This window comes from Xenopus laevis, chromosome 4L (genome assembly GCF_017654675.1).
Source record: "Xenopus laevis strain J_2021 chromosome 4L, Xenopus_laevis_v10.1, whole genome shotgun sequence".
NCBI classification, from domain to species: Eukaryota; Metazoa; Chordata; class Amphibia; order Anura; family Pipidae; genus Xenopus; species Xenopus laevis.
Window position 1 is genome coordinate 23,125,683 of NC_054377.1, and position 16,330 is coordinate 23,142,012.

General features: G+C 39.8%; 1 protein-coding gene across 1 annotated transcript in view; it reads left to right on the forward strand.

The window, feature by feature from the left end:
• Positions 1-8,582: 8,582 nt before the first annotated feature.
• Positions 8,583-16,330, forward strand: part of slc25a22.L (solute carrier family 25 (mitochondrial carrier: glutamate), member 22 L homeolog) — a 41,365-nt gene continuing 33,617 nt past the window's right edge. Inside the window, exon 1 of the mRNA XM_041589972.1 lies at positions 8,583-8,716. The gene's annotated coding sequence lies outside the window, so the exon portion shown is untranslated. The remainder of the gene's footprint in view (positions 8,717-16,330) is intronic.

Sequence of the window (16,330 nt, forward strand, 5' to 3'; positions counted from 1 at the left end):
GTATTAATTTATCATCTGCTTTAATATTTAATGTGATTCTTTTTTCATTGGTGTTCATAGGCTGCAACAGCACTAATTCATTTCTACTCTCTTGTTCTATATATAGATATATAAAAAAAATGTACACCGCAGTTTGACATCCCTCTAGACCCAGCATTGTCCATTAGAGGCAGTGAGAGAAATTCAGGCAGCAGTGTTTTTTCACAGATATGGTGTTAAAACCTGTTGTAAAAAGTGGCATTTTTACATGACTTTTATTGGGCTTTTTTCAAGTTTACGCCTTGTTTTGTTACTTCAGATTTAAGACTTGGTTTTCCACTCTCTAAAATAATTACTCAGCTTTAGAAATGTGTTTATTAATTTTTGCCATAATATTAGAGAAGAAAAGATACAGCATAACAAGGCAAGAATACAATTGTCCTCTCAATATGAATGATGGTTTCAGAATGAATGTAAACAACTATGAAAAATTAAAAAATAAAGGAAAGGTATAACATTTCTTACTTGACTTGTAAAACAGCTTGAACAAAGGCTAGTGCTGTGGTAAAAAAAAAAACCTTTGAACCCTTAGCAGCTCAGTTAAAGAGATACTGGCATGTTAATAGTACTGCTCCAGCAGAATTCTGCACTGAAATCTGTTTTTCAAAAGACCAAACTGATTTTTTTACATTTAATTTTGAAATCTGACATGGGGCTAGACATATTGTAATTTTCCCACAAGCCCTCAGTAATGTTACTTGTGCTCTGATCAGCTTCAGTCACTCTCTACTGCTGCACTGCAAGTTTGAGTGATATCACCCTCCTCCCTTCCCCCCATCAGCAGAACAATGGGACAGTAACCAGATGCCTGGTAGATCTAAGAACAACACTCAATAGTAAAAATTCAGGTCCCACTGTGACACATTACATTGAGTAGGAGAAACAAAAGCCTGCCAGAAAGCAGTTCCGTCCTAAAGTGCTGGCTCTTTCTGAAAGCACATGACAAGGCAAAATGACCTGAGATGGCTGCCTACACATCAGTATTATAACTAGAAAAAATACACTTGGTTCAGGAATGAAATATTATATTCTAGAGTGAATTATTTGCAGCGTAAACAGTGGAATTTAGAGTTAAAAACGACACCATAAAAATCCCTTTAAGCCTTTCTCATTGGGATTGATGTCTATTCGTATAGTCAATTTATTTGTAAATTCCCCCTCCCGAAGTTGTAGAGTTATAGTAAACCCAACTGGCCCTCCCTCGTCATATTTAGGCCTAGTATTATTATTTATACCTGAAAAAAGTTCCATTAATTTAACCTCTTAAGTTTTTACTGCAGAGTTCAGTCAAGGTTGGGAGGTCCCATTGTTTTGACTAAAGGTGGCCATACACGGAAAGATCCGCTCGTTTGGCGATGTCGCCAAACGAGCGGATCTCTCCCCGATATGCCCACCTTGAAGTTGGCAATATCGGGCTGATCCGATCGTGGGCCCTAAGGCCCAACGATCGGATCCTAACAATGGGCAACGGGCGGTCGGATCACGGGATTGCATCAACGAACAGATGTGGCCGCAATCCGACGAGATTTTTAGTCCCGTCCAATTGACATCTGCCCGACTTGCAGCCAGATATTGATCGGTCGGAGGGCCCCATACACGGGCCAATAAGCTGCCGACTCCGTCTGTTGGCAGCTTTTATCTTAAGTACCTTTTTACCTTAAGTACTTGTCTAGCTGTGGTTAAAATGTGAGGCAGCAGCTGTTTGATAAACAATAGATTGAGTTTGCCTAAAATATATGCCACAGGGAGAGAGAGAGAGAGAGAGAGAGAGAGAGAGAGAGAGAGAGAGAGAGAGAGAGAGAGAGAGAGAGAAAAACAACAGATTGAAACACGTTGTTACATGCTGAGAGTTGTCATGCTCCAGCATTGAGACGTTCACTCCCACTGTCACAATTTCGCCGGGTTTTAGGGCTAGTCCACACGAGGAGATTCGGGGAGATTTTTTCACCTGGCGACTAATCGCCACGTCTTTTGCGCGACTATCTCCCCGAACTGCCTCTGCGTTTTTCCCCATAGGCTACAACACAAAGTCGCCTGCGCTAATGTACACGCTGCGATGCGTTTTCAATAGCCGTCCAAAGTTGCCTCCCTTCGGGCGACTATAGAAAACGTGTCGCCGCGTGTGCATTAGCGCAGGCGACTTTGCGTTGTAGCCGATAGGGAAAAACGCAGAGGCAGTTCGGGGAGATAGTCGTGCAAAAGACGTGGCGATTAGTCGCCAGGTGACAAAATCTCCCCAAATCTCCTCGTGTGGCCTTACCCTTAAGCAACAATTCTGACTGGGATGTATGTGAAAAACACTTATTGAGATGAAAGAGAGGTTTGTACAGTGAGGTTACAAGGCACAAATATTGGATGCAGCATTACATAAATTCAGGATCTCATACTAACAAAAAACTACCAAAAAAGCTACAGGATTAATCTTTTACACTTGTTATAATAATTATTCTACACCATTGAGGCAGGCATTGAGGGCCAATTGGAAAATCATACAGGCTGATGAGACTTTAGGTAAAATCTGTCCTTTTTCGATAGGGTCAAAATTTACGGGATTTATTGGTAATTTATGATCCGGTTAAAAGCTATAAAGGAGAATCATCCATCACCACCTGGTTACCCCCCAAAAAATTAGGCTGTTCTAAATGTCCTTCCTGCATGTCATTTAGGTACATAACACCAGGTACTAGTTTTACACATCCACAAACGGGAAGACGTCTGCAAATACAGCATCACATCACTTGCACTACCACTTTTGTAGTGTAGTGTATTTAATTACATGCCCCTGTGGGCTGTCATACGTTGGCAAAATGGATCTCACACTGCGCCAGCGTATAGATACCCATAGATTTGCGATTAACATTGCATATCTCGACCAAAACACTTTCCTACGCTGAGGAGGGGAGAGGACAGATCTAGGATATTATTACAGAGTAAATCCTTTTGGTTCAAAAAATTGGGGACCCAGTCACCTAAAGGATTTAACGAATATTGTTGTTTGAATTGCTTTTTGTATGTTCAATAGGATTTATCAAACATTGTCCTTTGAATTGTGCACGATAGATTGTCCTTCGCTTTTACCCACAACAATGTGTGATATATTCAATTGTCCTATAACAATTCATTTTTGTATATTGTATTTTGTTTATTGTGAATGGGAATTGATTCACTACTTCATGCTGGCTGCACCTTCCCCTTTCCCCCCCCCCGAGTACATTGGTTGCCATGGCAGCCGGTTTAGCTTGGGACACGGGGGAATTGATGTTAGCTTTTCATGGGAGAGGTGGGGCATGTTATCACTGTCATTGTTAACACTGAAATAAAGAAACCATTTTCGATGGAGTGCGCATATCCCTCGTTTTTTGGTGTGAATATACAACCTTGTGCAGCACCTGAAATTCAGGTGTGTGGCCTGTGGAGGTATATATATATATATATATATATATATATATATATTCCAAATAGAAGGTGACCTTTCCTCAAGGGAACTGTAACCTAGCACCCAGGCATATAGGCATTAACCCCTATATGTAATATAAGGCACTAAGTTTGCCTGGGAACAGTAACCAATGGCACCTTTTATTACATAACCCCACACATATATATATATATATATATATATATATATATATATATATATATATATATATATATATATATATATATATTAGGGATGCCTCGAATCCAGGATTCGCTTCGAGATTAGTGCGGGATCCGGCCGGATCCTTCTGCCTCGCTGAACCGAATCCGAATCCTAATTTGCAATTGCGTGACTTTTTGTCGTAAAAAAAGAAGTAAAACATGTTTTCTCCTTCCCACCTCTAATTTACATATGCAAATTAGGGTTCGGTATTCGGCCGAATCTTTCACAAAGGATTTGGGGGTTCGGCCGAATCCAAAATAGTGGATTCGGTGCATCGCTCATATATATATAAAATACATTATAGCCATGAATATCCTGTAAATTAAATCCTTATAACTGGTGCTTAATGATGTAATCGGTTGTAATCGCTTAGTGATGTCATTTCTATCATATGACTCAATGAAACTTGCGTAATCATTAAAAAATTGCGTATTTAATGAATAAAGGACCCTCTGTTGAAAAATAAGCAGCCTCAACATCATCACCCCACCCCTTTGACATCACCGTCCAGAGTTTAGGCTGTTATTTGGGACAGTTCATTTTGCAACCAGCTGGTAAATTCTGTAGAGGAATAAAGGTTGTGTTTTAGCCAAACATGAAAAAGATACCTTGCCGAATAAAGCATATCTTGGAAAATGGTGGGCTAAGCCGTGCTGATGCTATCGTTTGGCAGTAGGCTTCTATGCAGAGAGGAGTGCATTGGGAGAGGAATCAATGAGGTCCTTGCCTGACAGGATTTTTAAGACAGCATGATATATATCTTTTTTTTTTTATTCCAGACTAAATATCAGTAGGGAAAGTCACCATTTTGTTCCCCTTTCTAATCCCATCATATAAATCCTGAAAATGGGGTGTTGCCAAGGCAGTGGTGTAACTAGTGAAGTAGACCCCACTGTTGCCGGGGGAGGGCCCGGAAGACTTGCAGGTGGGAGTGGCTATCAGCGCTGGGCCCTCTAAAATGTTTTTTAGTGGGGGGGGGGGCTCCAGGCCTGGATGTGTGGAAAGGCCACCAAGGCCCGGGCCTAGGGCAGCAGGATTTTAGGGGGCAGCATGCTGCCCAACCACACCCACATTGGTTAAGAAACACTGGGGATGTGCAAGAGATAAAATAGTTTTTAACATTTCCGATGCGCCAATCCCCATTGCTCCGGTCCAGACTATGAAAATCTGCGCGAATCAAAGGGAGGGGATGGGGTGGTGAACGTCAGAAGGCCTAGGGGTGCCGCTATATAAATGCGTCCCTGGGGGGCTCTTGTTACGCCTCTGTGCCAAGGCATCCACAATTTATTCAATTTGACACCTCCCTCTGTAGAGTTACAGCCAACCCTAGTGACAATGGTGATTAGATGAGTGGAATTTTCCAGACCTCCCACCCAAACACATTTTTACCTCAGGGATAACCCTGCAAGCATCATAGAAACCTGCTAATGTTGCCTGCCCAGAAAAATGAACCTAGATCTTTTGTATTTTATACAGTGAACTTTCTGTACCAGCGCGGCACTTCAGCATCCCTACAGAAGGCTTCCTTATTACTAGTAATAAGTAACAGCAATATTCATGTGATGATTAAGATTAAACAGAAATATAAAGGCCTTGAGATGACATTTACAAGTCTCTTCAGAGCAACATGTTGACCCCTAAGCAATCCAGTGTCATTGAATCGTCATTTAGGTCCTGGAATTGGCCACAAGTGGGAAATGTCTGAAAATCAATATTGGCTTTCATTAACTCAGGGACTGCTGTTTCACGGTGATTTACAATTCAGACGTTTAGATGAATATTTCATTGTTGTGTATTATACAGGTATGCTGCGCCTTGTGTGTATGGTATTAATAATATACCATTCCATACAGAGAGACTTCAGTGTTTTTCTGCACTGCTTTATAGAATGTTCTGGGAAATGCAGCAGTTTCTATAGAGACATCTCATTTTCTAGAAAAAAAACCCCTATCCTCCCCTTTCTTTGTGTTTTATTAAAATTGGCATTATTTATCAATTTTACTGTCTGGCCCAATAAAATATGGGCAAGATGGTCTGCCTATTGGCATAGCTACTGCTGGAGCACAGGCTGATCAATAAGCAGATGAGACAGGTTTATTGCTTCTTATGATTGATTCCCTGAACTCCTGCGAGGATATCCTAATAACCTGCTGCGTTGCGTGGGGGGTGGCAATAAGCAGGCGCCTGAGGACAGGTCTGGAAATACATTAATATGGTCACTGGAGATGATGATTATTTTGGCTAAAAGGTTGAATGGGAATTTTAATATTATTTTTAAAATTCCCTTTTTTTGATTGAAAAGATTAGATTTCTGGGAACTTCTAGGAAACTGTATGTGCATAATTCACTAATGGCTAATTCTAAGCAGCTTTTCAACTGACCTTCATTTTTTATTTTTTATAGTGTTTTAATTTTTTGTCTTCTTCTTTTGTTTCCAGCATTCAAATGGAAGTCGCTGACCCCAGGTAAAAACTAATGCTCTGGAAGGCTACAAATGTATTATCATTGCTACTTTTTATTACTTATCTTTCTATTCATAATCCAGTCTCTTTTTCACAATAATGCATGGTTGCTAGGGTAATTTAGACCTTAGCAACTTGATTGCTAAAATGGCAAACTGGAGAACTGTTGGATAAAAAAGCGAAATAACTCAAAAACTACAAATAATATAAAATGAAAACCAATTGCAAAGTGTCTAAGAATATTGCCTTCAAGCCAAGAATTCAAAAATAAGCTCCTGCTTTGAGACCACTGAGAACACCATCCAAGGAGTTGGTGAGCAATATGTTGCTCACGAGCTACTGGTTGGGGATCACTGCTCTACATCATACTAAAAGTTAATAATTTAAAGGTGAACAACCCCTTAATGCACCAACTTTTAAAAATACTAATATACTGTAGTGTCTCATGAACTTTAAGATAAATTTCAATGGATATTTTCCCCTTTGAGTGTTCTTGTAGCCCTAATGCACTCTCATCATACTAAAAGTTAATTTAAAGGTGAACAATTCCTTTAAGAAAAAGGTAATGTACTGAGGAAGGCAGCCCAACATATTTATTAGGGCACCATGCAAGTGTAACAGACAACGGGGGATGTAATGCATGAAAGACTCCTGATAGTATAATCTAATGATAGCGTTACCACCTGGTTGGTATTTTAGTGGCTTGGGCGGTAAAAAGGATGCTTGCCCTCAATGTTTTTAATAGAAAAGAAAGGCAAAAATATAAGGGCGGTATTTTTTCTCCAGAAAAGGTGGGAACCCTATCTAATGATAATGTACTTATCTCTCACATATCAGAATAAGGATGGTAGTAGGCAAAGGGCTCGTACACATGGGCATCTGAGATGTTTGTGTGCACCTAAATGCTTATTGTTTCCATTTTATTCTTAGCCTTGTTGTATCCATTTCAGATCTGCATTTTACTACGTGTATTTGTATGTGTTTGATGCACCTCACATAGTGAATAAAGTACCTCCTGTTATAAATATAAGGATATGATAAGTCACCAAGGATTTCCATGACCATATAAAAGCACAAGGCTGAAGGACAGATGGGTTACTGGGCTAGGACAAATTAAGCATGTAAAATGTTTTATCAGGAAGCACACTATCATTACATATTTAGGGCACTCTTTTTGCCCCTTAGTGCTCTAGCACTTGCACCCCAGGGACTCCTTCTATCTGCATGTGAAGCAGGCGAAATATGGGCATGTTTTTCACCTGAACAATAAGGAGAGTAAAAAGTGCTTGGGGCGCCATAGAAAAACCCGAAGCTACAGCCGTTTGCTGGGACTGCATAGAATTATAGTCCAGCAAGATCATCATGGAAGCCCTGCCTCACCTGAAGCCACCACTCACTATTTTACAAATCCCGGCCCATTAATAATTTAATATGCATACTGAGCTGCAAGTCCTGCCTGCAGCAGCAGAGGGTGCCACCGTCCTGTGCCATATGTTTATGTTGGCAGCGTGTGTAAGGTAGCTGGAGCTCAGGCCACTTTACTGGGTCAAACTGAGCATTTTCCAGCTTAGCTGATAAGGACAAGTGGCAGATTGTCTGAGCCTGCAGATTTTGCCTGTGTAAAAATTAACTTGAACTGCTGACTTCCGCACACAGGAGTACAGACTTCCTCTCTCGCTCCCATACACCCATAACCCCTTAACTGCTGACAACAATTCACTTTGCTGTCTCATCCCTGGGTATCTTTAAATATTCATGCTGACCAGCTGGATAGCAGAGAGTTCTGGTGCATACTGCAGACTACACTGGTTTCTGAAGCAGAACTGAACTCATTCCTTTTTTTTTGGGTTGGTCAGGTTTAATGAAAACTGTAATATCACTCCCCAATGACGCAGAATCCGTGAAAGAGATATAAGGCCAGGGTATCACTTTAAGACTGGGCTGCTTAGTGTCCAACCTATAACCACCCCTGATGTTGCTAGAATATTTTTAATACTATGCCCCCAAAAGGCTTTGACTAGAAGGCCAAAGGTTGACAAGATCTGTGATGTATATCACGCCTATAATCACACTTTGTCATTTTATTCATATTTTGCTCCCCCTGGGGCAATGCTATGGGCCTGCTTATGTCCCCCCAGACCTTCCCTTCTCATGAGCACTCTGGCAAAGGGCAAGTTATTACATTTATATAATTATAGAATATTTAGTAATGATATCATATGTAAGCAAGTTGAGCACAGGATGATAACTCCCCTGTGATACCTCCCTGTGTGCATTCACCTTTGCCAGCCATGATGTATAGGAAGCACCGCGCACACACACACACCCCTTTATTACAATTCCATGGGCACCCAGTGCTCCACTTCTCTTATTCACACCCCCCTCCCCTCTGGTGTCTCCTGTAGGGGCTGGCTTGCTGCTTGCACTCCCCCTCCCCTTGCATCCTTTCTCCTCCTCCTCCTCTCTCTGTCTCCCTCCCTGCCACACATCTCTCTCATCCTCTAGCCCAAAGAGTGGATTTCAGCTGCATCAGAGTGACAGGGACCCCTCTCTCCCCGGTGGTATCACCCAGCAGGTAAGATGTCACAGGAAGCTCAAGGCATGGGCCTGCTTGTAGGGAACAGCTCTGGTGAGTGTGGGGCTGCAATGAAACCACTCTTCCTTTATTTGCATGAATTATTCATAAGCTCTTTCCAAAGCCTGGATCCCCTCTCCATGCTGATTTGTGGGAGTTGAGGAACCTTGTACCCATAATGTGCCTGTGGTTGGTTGGTAGGGGGAGTCCCTTTAATATCACAGGAAGCCTGTGCAAGGGAGGCGGGCAGCATTAATGATCAGCCTTTCCACGTTGTTCAGTCCAGGAGATGTGTCTATTCATACAGTAGAAATGGTAGGAAATACAATTGCATTTCATTAAACCCCTTTGATGGTGTGACTTTAGCACTGCAAGAGTGCTATGTACAATTCCCTTTAATCCTTAATCAGCTGATGGGCACAAAGCTGCACCTGTCACTGCCAGCGCTCTCGCTTTTCTATTCTGTTCACTGTCTCGTACTGTATTCTGCTGCTGCCCAACAGTAGCTGGCATTAAGACAGAGCCTTTTGCCCAGCTTCTGAAAAACTACAGCTCCCATCATGCCCAGGAAGGCAGCAGCTGAGTATCCACTGTAAATTACACCTTTCTACTACACATGATGCAGCACATTGTAGATTCCCCTGTAGACGTAGCTGTGCATTGCACCTTTACTTGTAGAATTTCCTATATCTGTAGAATATGCAGGTCACGGCTCTTTGCCTTCTCTGATCTCCGGGGCATTGATCCTCTGCTTTAAGGATCTAAAGGGACTTTCTTGACTGAAATTCATTCATCTGTAATCCTTGTAGTGTTTGAGTGTCACTGAGGGTCTTGTCTTGTGCAATATACACTTTAATGCTACTTGCCCATGTGAAAGTGTGAATAATAATTTATACTTTAAAGGTGGCCATACACGGATAGATCCGCTCGTTTGGCGATGTCGCCAAACGAGCGGATCTCCCTCCGATATGCCCACCTTGAGGTGGGCAATATCGGGCTGATCCGATCGTGGGCCCTAGGGCCCAACGATCGGATCCTAGCGTTCACCAAACGGGCGGTCGGATCGCGGGACCGCATCAACGAACAGATGCGGCCGCGATCCGACGGGATTTTTAATCCCATCCGATCGAGATCTGGCCGACTTTCGGCCAGATCTCGATCGGGGAAGCCCGTCGGGGGCCCCCATACACGGGCCAATAAGCTGCCGACACGGTCTGTCGGCAGCTTTTATCGGCCCGTGTATGGCCACCTTTAGTCATTAGGTTAGGAATTTGCCCCTACTATAAAAGGTGCTTCTTGGGGGATACAAGTGCCAAGCACATGTACTATTGTGTGACAATTGTTATATATGTTTTCAGTATACACATGAATGTCCTTCCTGCAGCCCTCCAGCAGATGTTTAATATAATGTTCCATCATCCAGCAACAGCCATAGGCTACAGGTGGGGTAATAATGTAAAAGATGCCTGTTGGGCATTTCTTTTGAATTTAACTACCCCCAGTCATCCTGCACTGTAGCCTCTATGAGAGGTGTAAAGCCAGGCTGATAAAGGTGTCCTGACACTGATAACGGAGAATGTAGTAGAGGACCTCATTCTGCTACCTGTAAAATCTGCATAGCATTTCTGTGCTACCTGTAGTATCTGCAGGTCTTTGGTTTTTTTTTTTAAATGACAAAATACAGAACATAATGAGCAGACCTGTTGGAAGAGCAGATCATTTTGCAGAGCAAAACATTTTACCCTTTTTTTTCCAATTTGTTTTTTTTTATTAGAATTCCAGCACAAATAAATAAATGATTTCACCTTTGCAATTATTCATATGCCTTTTAAAGGTTGTATACATATTCAATAAAATATTGATTTATATAAAGATCTTTAAGGTTCATTTTTCCAGTATATATTACATGCACAGTTGTAAAAGACAGGGTATTTGGTGAGATCTAAGATCTATTAGAATGAGGAGATGGTGTTTTCATATGCAGCATCACACCTGAGTAGGATAAGTGCTGCAGATTAATGTTTTTTAAATGAAAAAACAATAACAACAACACAAACAAAATAGTTAACTTAAAATTATAATTAAAAATGCCCGTTTTTTGCCCTGGAAGCAGAAATGTAATCACCCATATGTTGGTGGACTCTGGGAGGCAGCTATTGTCGTCATCAGGTTGAATTTGTTGCGGTTAGGAGTAATGGGTTTGTGCCTCGTAGGCATTCTAAGTCGTACCATGGGGTAACATTTTACTTTTTTGAAACGGCAAAGTGTTTTTACTCATGCCCCAGTTAACACTGCTCATAAATTGTTACACCTAATGATGTAATTAGGGATGCACCAAATCCAGGATTCGGAATTCAACCAGGGTACAGTATTTAGCCAGGATTCGGTATTCGGCCTGGATTCACCATTCTTCAACAGGATTAGGGGTTTTGCAGAATCCAAGTGCCTGGCCGAACTGAATCCTTAAAATCATGTGACTTTTTGTCACATTAAAAGGAAGTTGAACATTTTTTTACCACGCACTGCACACATGATTCTCTAGGGTTTAAATCTGCATTTGGGATACGGCCAAATCTTTCAAGAAGGATTTGGGGTTTGGCCAAATCGCAAAATTGTGAATTCAGTGAATCCATAGTAACTGCACAGCATTGTACCCTCCCCGGGATACTTGATCCACAGCCATCCATAGTGCCCTGGCCACCATCTTGGATATGCAATCATCTAAAGGGGAAGCACTGCATATGCATCTGTTGCCTCTAGGCTGTGTGTGTCCTGTGGTTTTGGTTAAAAAAAATCATAGCAAGTAATATGGTCTAGGCTTTTGGCAAATTTTCAGACAATGTAATTTACACTTAATTGAATTGCATTTTTAATTTGGTGACTTTTTAAGGCTTGAAAATGGGAAATAATTTGAAGTAGTAAAAGGCTGTGGCATATACAGTTGCTTCTCGATTTTGACCTTCCATGCTAAAATGTACCATCACAATGCATGAAAGCACCTCCAGTTACCCCCTCTATTGCCTATCACTTGAAATTGCCACTGCAGGTGATTTTCACACAATACTTGGGAGTATTTTCACAAAAATCACCTGCACTGATATATTCATGTGATCCCCTAAGGCAGCAGTGATGGTGGGAGGGATTTCAAGTGATTTTAACACCATGTTCTTTGAGAGAGAAAAAAAAGACGTGAAACCAATATATGTGTCATTTTTGCACCTTGAATCCATGCATTATTAGAAGTCATTTACAGGGGAACCAATCAACTGGCTTGTGGATCAATCAGCTCGATGACTGCACAGTCATTCTGATCATTATACAGAAATGCGATTGGGTCGCCCTGTCTATGTTTCTTTGGCTAACTGAAAGATAGGGGACCCACATACCTTCTCACAGTTTATCAGTGGGGGTCAGCATATTTTACTTTAAATATTTGTATTAATACAAGCAAGTAGAGATGAATATTTTTTTTATTTCTGATTGCAATACCTGATTAAAGAGATTGTACTGTAGCTGTTCATACAGAATGCCTCAGATGAAGTGACTACTTCCACTCGTAAATGCAATGTTTTATTTAAAAGCCTTATTAAAGGTACGGCAAAGGTGATTTCCCTGGGTCCCTGCATCACAGCAGTGCATGTATGATTAGTGTATGTTGTAGAACAGAAGAAGAAGCATAAGCCATTCCCTGTGCAGAAATGTTTGGTATATGGTCATCGTCATCATAAAGCGCTTGCACTTCTATATATATATATATATATATATATATATATATATATATATATATATATATATATATATAGACAAATACAAGATTCCTCTGCACTCAACCCATTATCAATATATTTAAGACAGAGACATTTTGTGCATACTGCTACTGAAAAATGCCTTACCCTTTAAACAAAACAGGGATTGTTTGTCCATATATTGCAATATATTTAAGCTGGCCAACTACGTCAAAGTCATCCCATATCTGGCCAGTCCTATGCTCAATTTTCATTTGATTCATTATATATATATATATATATATATATATATATATATATATATATATATATATATATATAAAATCAAATATTGGAATAAAGCATTCCTGGGCCAGCACCTCTCTCTCAATATACAATATTCTCTCTCTCAATATACAATATTGGTTACAGTAAAGTAATTGTGTACTTCAGAGGAGGTGCTGATAGTCCTTGATCCAATATCTATTTGCAGATAGGGAGGATCTCCAGGTTTCAAGCACAACATCAGTTCAGGAGAGGGCTGTGGACAAACCCAACAATGTATCATATAAATTATTGGATTGGAATCAGTTGCCAGTCATTATACATAGGTTTATAAATGTAGAGACACTCTGCCTCATGGTAGAGGACTATAAATTGTGGGTACCGTTAGATATAAATATAGCTAATCCATAAATCCATAGCTCCTGGCAGGCCTTTAGTTATCCTTGTGTTCATTGTTGACTGGGAATGTTCTAAGAGAAAGGGTTAATAGATTTAGAGAATGATTAGGTAACTGAGTGCTTCCTTTCCATACTGTTGGGTACATATGGTGTTGCTTTGGGAGGAATGTGAGCACTGGTGGATTTTGTTGCAGTCAGCAGGAACTATTTATATTCATTTCAGATTGCTTGGCTCTTACCTGCATTGAAAAAACAGGACAGATGGCATCTCCCCATCCCTTCAGGGAGTTAGATTGATACATCTGAGAAATTGCCAGAACTGCTATATATTCTGTATATGATGCATCAGGGCTACAAGAACACTTAAAGGAGAAAATATACCTTAAAATATATCTTGAAGCTCATGAGACAATTATATTAGTATATGGGGTCCCTTTTGTTCTACATTGGGCCTCACTCATCATAAAATGGACTGTCACCTCTGCCCTAGAACTAAAAGAATGACACAAGGCCCTACTATGCCGCTGGGTCCTTCTTTATAGTGGAATTTATAACGGTCATAAAAATTCTAGTCAAGTATAGTAAAGAAAAACATGTATATTGGTACTTACTGCCCCGTGGATCACTACACAGATCAATACCAGTACTGCATATATATGTATTTAAAATATATATATATATTTATATAAATATATATATTTAGACTACATGTCTGAATTTGTAAATTTTATGGTGTGGTCACTGAGGTATTCCTCAGCTTTTTTGAGACACCACCATATATTGCAGATTTATGTGTGAGTACATATTTTATTCCATATTTAAATGTGTTATACAAGCCAGGACTGCAGAGGGGCAGCTGTTGGCTAGAATTCAGATCAATTATATTTTTATAATTAGTAGAATTTAGTGGAGATCTGATATATCTACAAACCTGTACAGTCAACTACTTGGTATCTATCTGTATGAATTAAAGGGAAAAAATACTGGGCTTATTTAGAAAAACACTGAACTTCAAAAATAAAAGGTAGATTTTTTCACAGGCATACATTTTATATATATATATATATATATATATATATATATATATATATATATATATATATATATATATATGTATATATATATATATATATATATATATATATAGTATATATATAATATATAAAAACCATGGTAATCATTCTCTGACTTGTAGGTACCATTCTCTGACTTGTAGGTACCATCCTCATGAGGAAACTTCGGGCGACTTCGGAAAACAAATCGCTGCATGTGCTTTAGCGCAGGCGATTTTTCATTTTAGCTAGCGCAAGAGAGAGGGAAGGCGTTCGGGGAGATTGCAAAGACGAGGCGATTAGTCGTCTGACGACTAAATGTCCCCGAATCGCCTAGTGTGACCTTACCCTAAGAAGGGTTGGAAAATGGTATTTACAAGTTAGAGATAGACTATCACGGTATCAAGTTTAGATGGTGTTTATCTATCTAGATAAACCCAACTGAATAAGCGCATGTCAAAAAAGTTAAATATTTTTTTCCTCCAAATAACCCAGCACACTGGTAGGCAGGTTTGAGTAGTATTTGGTAATTATTATTATAATTATTATCATTAAGCACCCTCAGTGTGATATGACCCAGTCCACACCCTTAAATTGTTATATCTGTGCTAAGTAATTATTAAAAGAAGAAAAGATGACATCCTTGCTATACAATACAAACAAAGGGAGGGGGTGCAGTTTTGGGCAATGAGAACTATTTAATAAGAAAGTACATGGATAAAAATTACAGGTTAGCAGTTACTTTGCTTGGAGTGCATTCTCTATGATGAATTAATCTCATAAACCTTTGCAGAGTTCCTGAACCATACCAAGAACATGATTAAGCCACGTTAACTACAATCATATTAATGCTTGATAGAGGAACACACTCTTGGCAGGATTTTGAATTTACTCCTCAATTGAAAAGGCCTAAAATTGGTGGGATGCACATTTGGTGCGTTTGGCCAAAACAAGTCCACACTTTTAGATAGCATTTGACCACTGGACAGCTAAAGCTGTCAATTTTTTCCTTGTATTTTTTTCCGATTCAGTTCAGGATTTAGTTGAATCTCTTGTATTGGATTCAATACTCAACCTAATCCTAAAAATGTGGATTTGCTGCATCCCAAATTTAATTGTTCCCCTTCTCTTGTTAGTCTCTCTTTGGTCATTTTATGATGCCAAAGGAAAAAAAATTGAATGACCACATCTACAATGAGCAAAGCTGCTAAGAATGTGTTGTGGGTAGTTCCTCTTTAACTGGCAGTGGAGTCTGGGATAGGTATTGTTCACCTGAGCTGATCTGGCAGTAAGACATAAGGAAAGAAATCTGAGATATTCCTTAATCTATTCAATCACCATTTGTACTAAAGAACAACTCTCTCCCATGCCTGTAGCAAGGATATGATGGAATGTAAAACCTGGTTATTTATTTATCAGAAGCAATTAACATGGCATTATTTTTAAAAGTCTGTCAGTTTGAACCTAACCCCTAGTTTTATCACTGCCTTGCTGATTTAATCTTTATTCATATTTGCATATATAGTAGGACTGATGTAGATGGGTACCAAACTTCACCAATCCTCTGGCAACCAACATGATTATTTATATTTTTAACTTGCAAAAGTCTGTTGGCTGATTAGCTGCCAAGGGTTATTTTAGCAGTAGCAGAATATACATGTAGACATTTGCCTAAATGCAAAAACAATTAGATATGAATGTGTTTTTATTTGATAGTGGTGGCCTTCGCTAGGGAAATAACTCATGCAGTGCGGGCAACACTTGCATCTGTTTTAAGACAAGTGTGTTGTGACCTACTATCCAGGTGCCACCTTCGTCCCTTTGGATAGTTTTGCATGGACATGAGAATATCTTAACAGAGATAGCTCACATTTAAAGGAATAAGTAGTAGTAAGCTCCTAGTGTTGCAGATGATAGGGCTGAAAGACTAACAATTTCTTCTTCATGCACTTTCAATGAGGCTACATAGTAATTTACAGGGCATACTAGTAGTGCTCTACACATGCCCATCAGATATACACAAACAGAGGCTAATATACCAGGGGCAGAAATAAGATTTTTGTGTAATTTTTTCTGGAAAATATTTTATTCTGCATCTAGTAACCCAAAGTAACTGATCAACAGATACAATTTACTGATCTGTTATTTGAAATC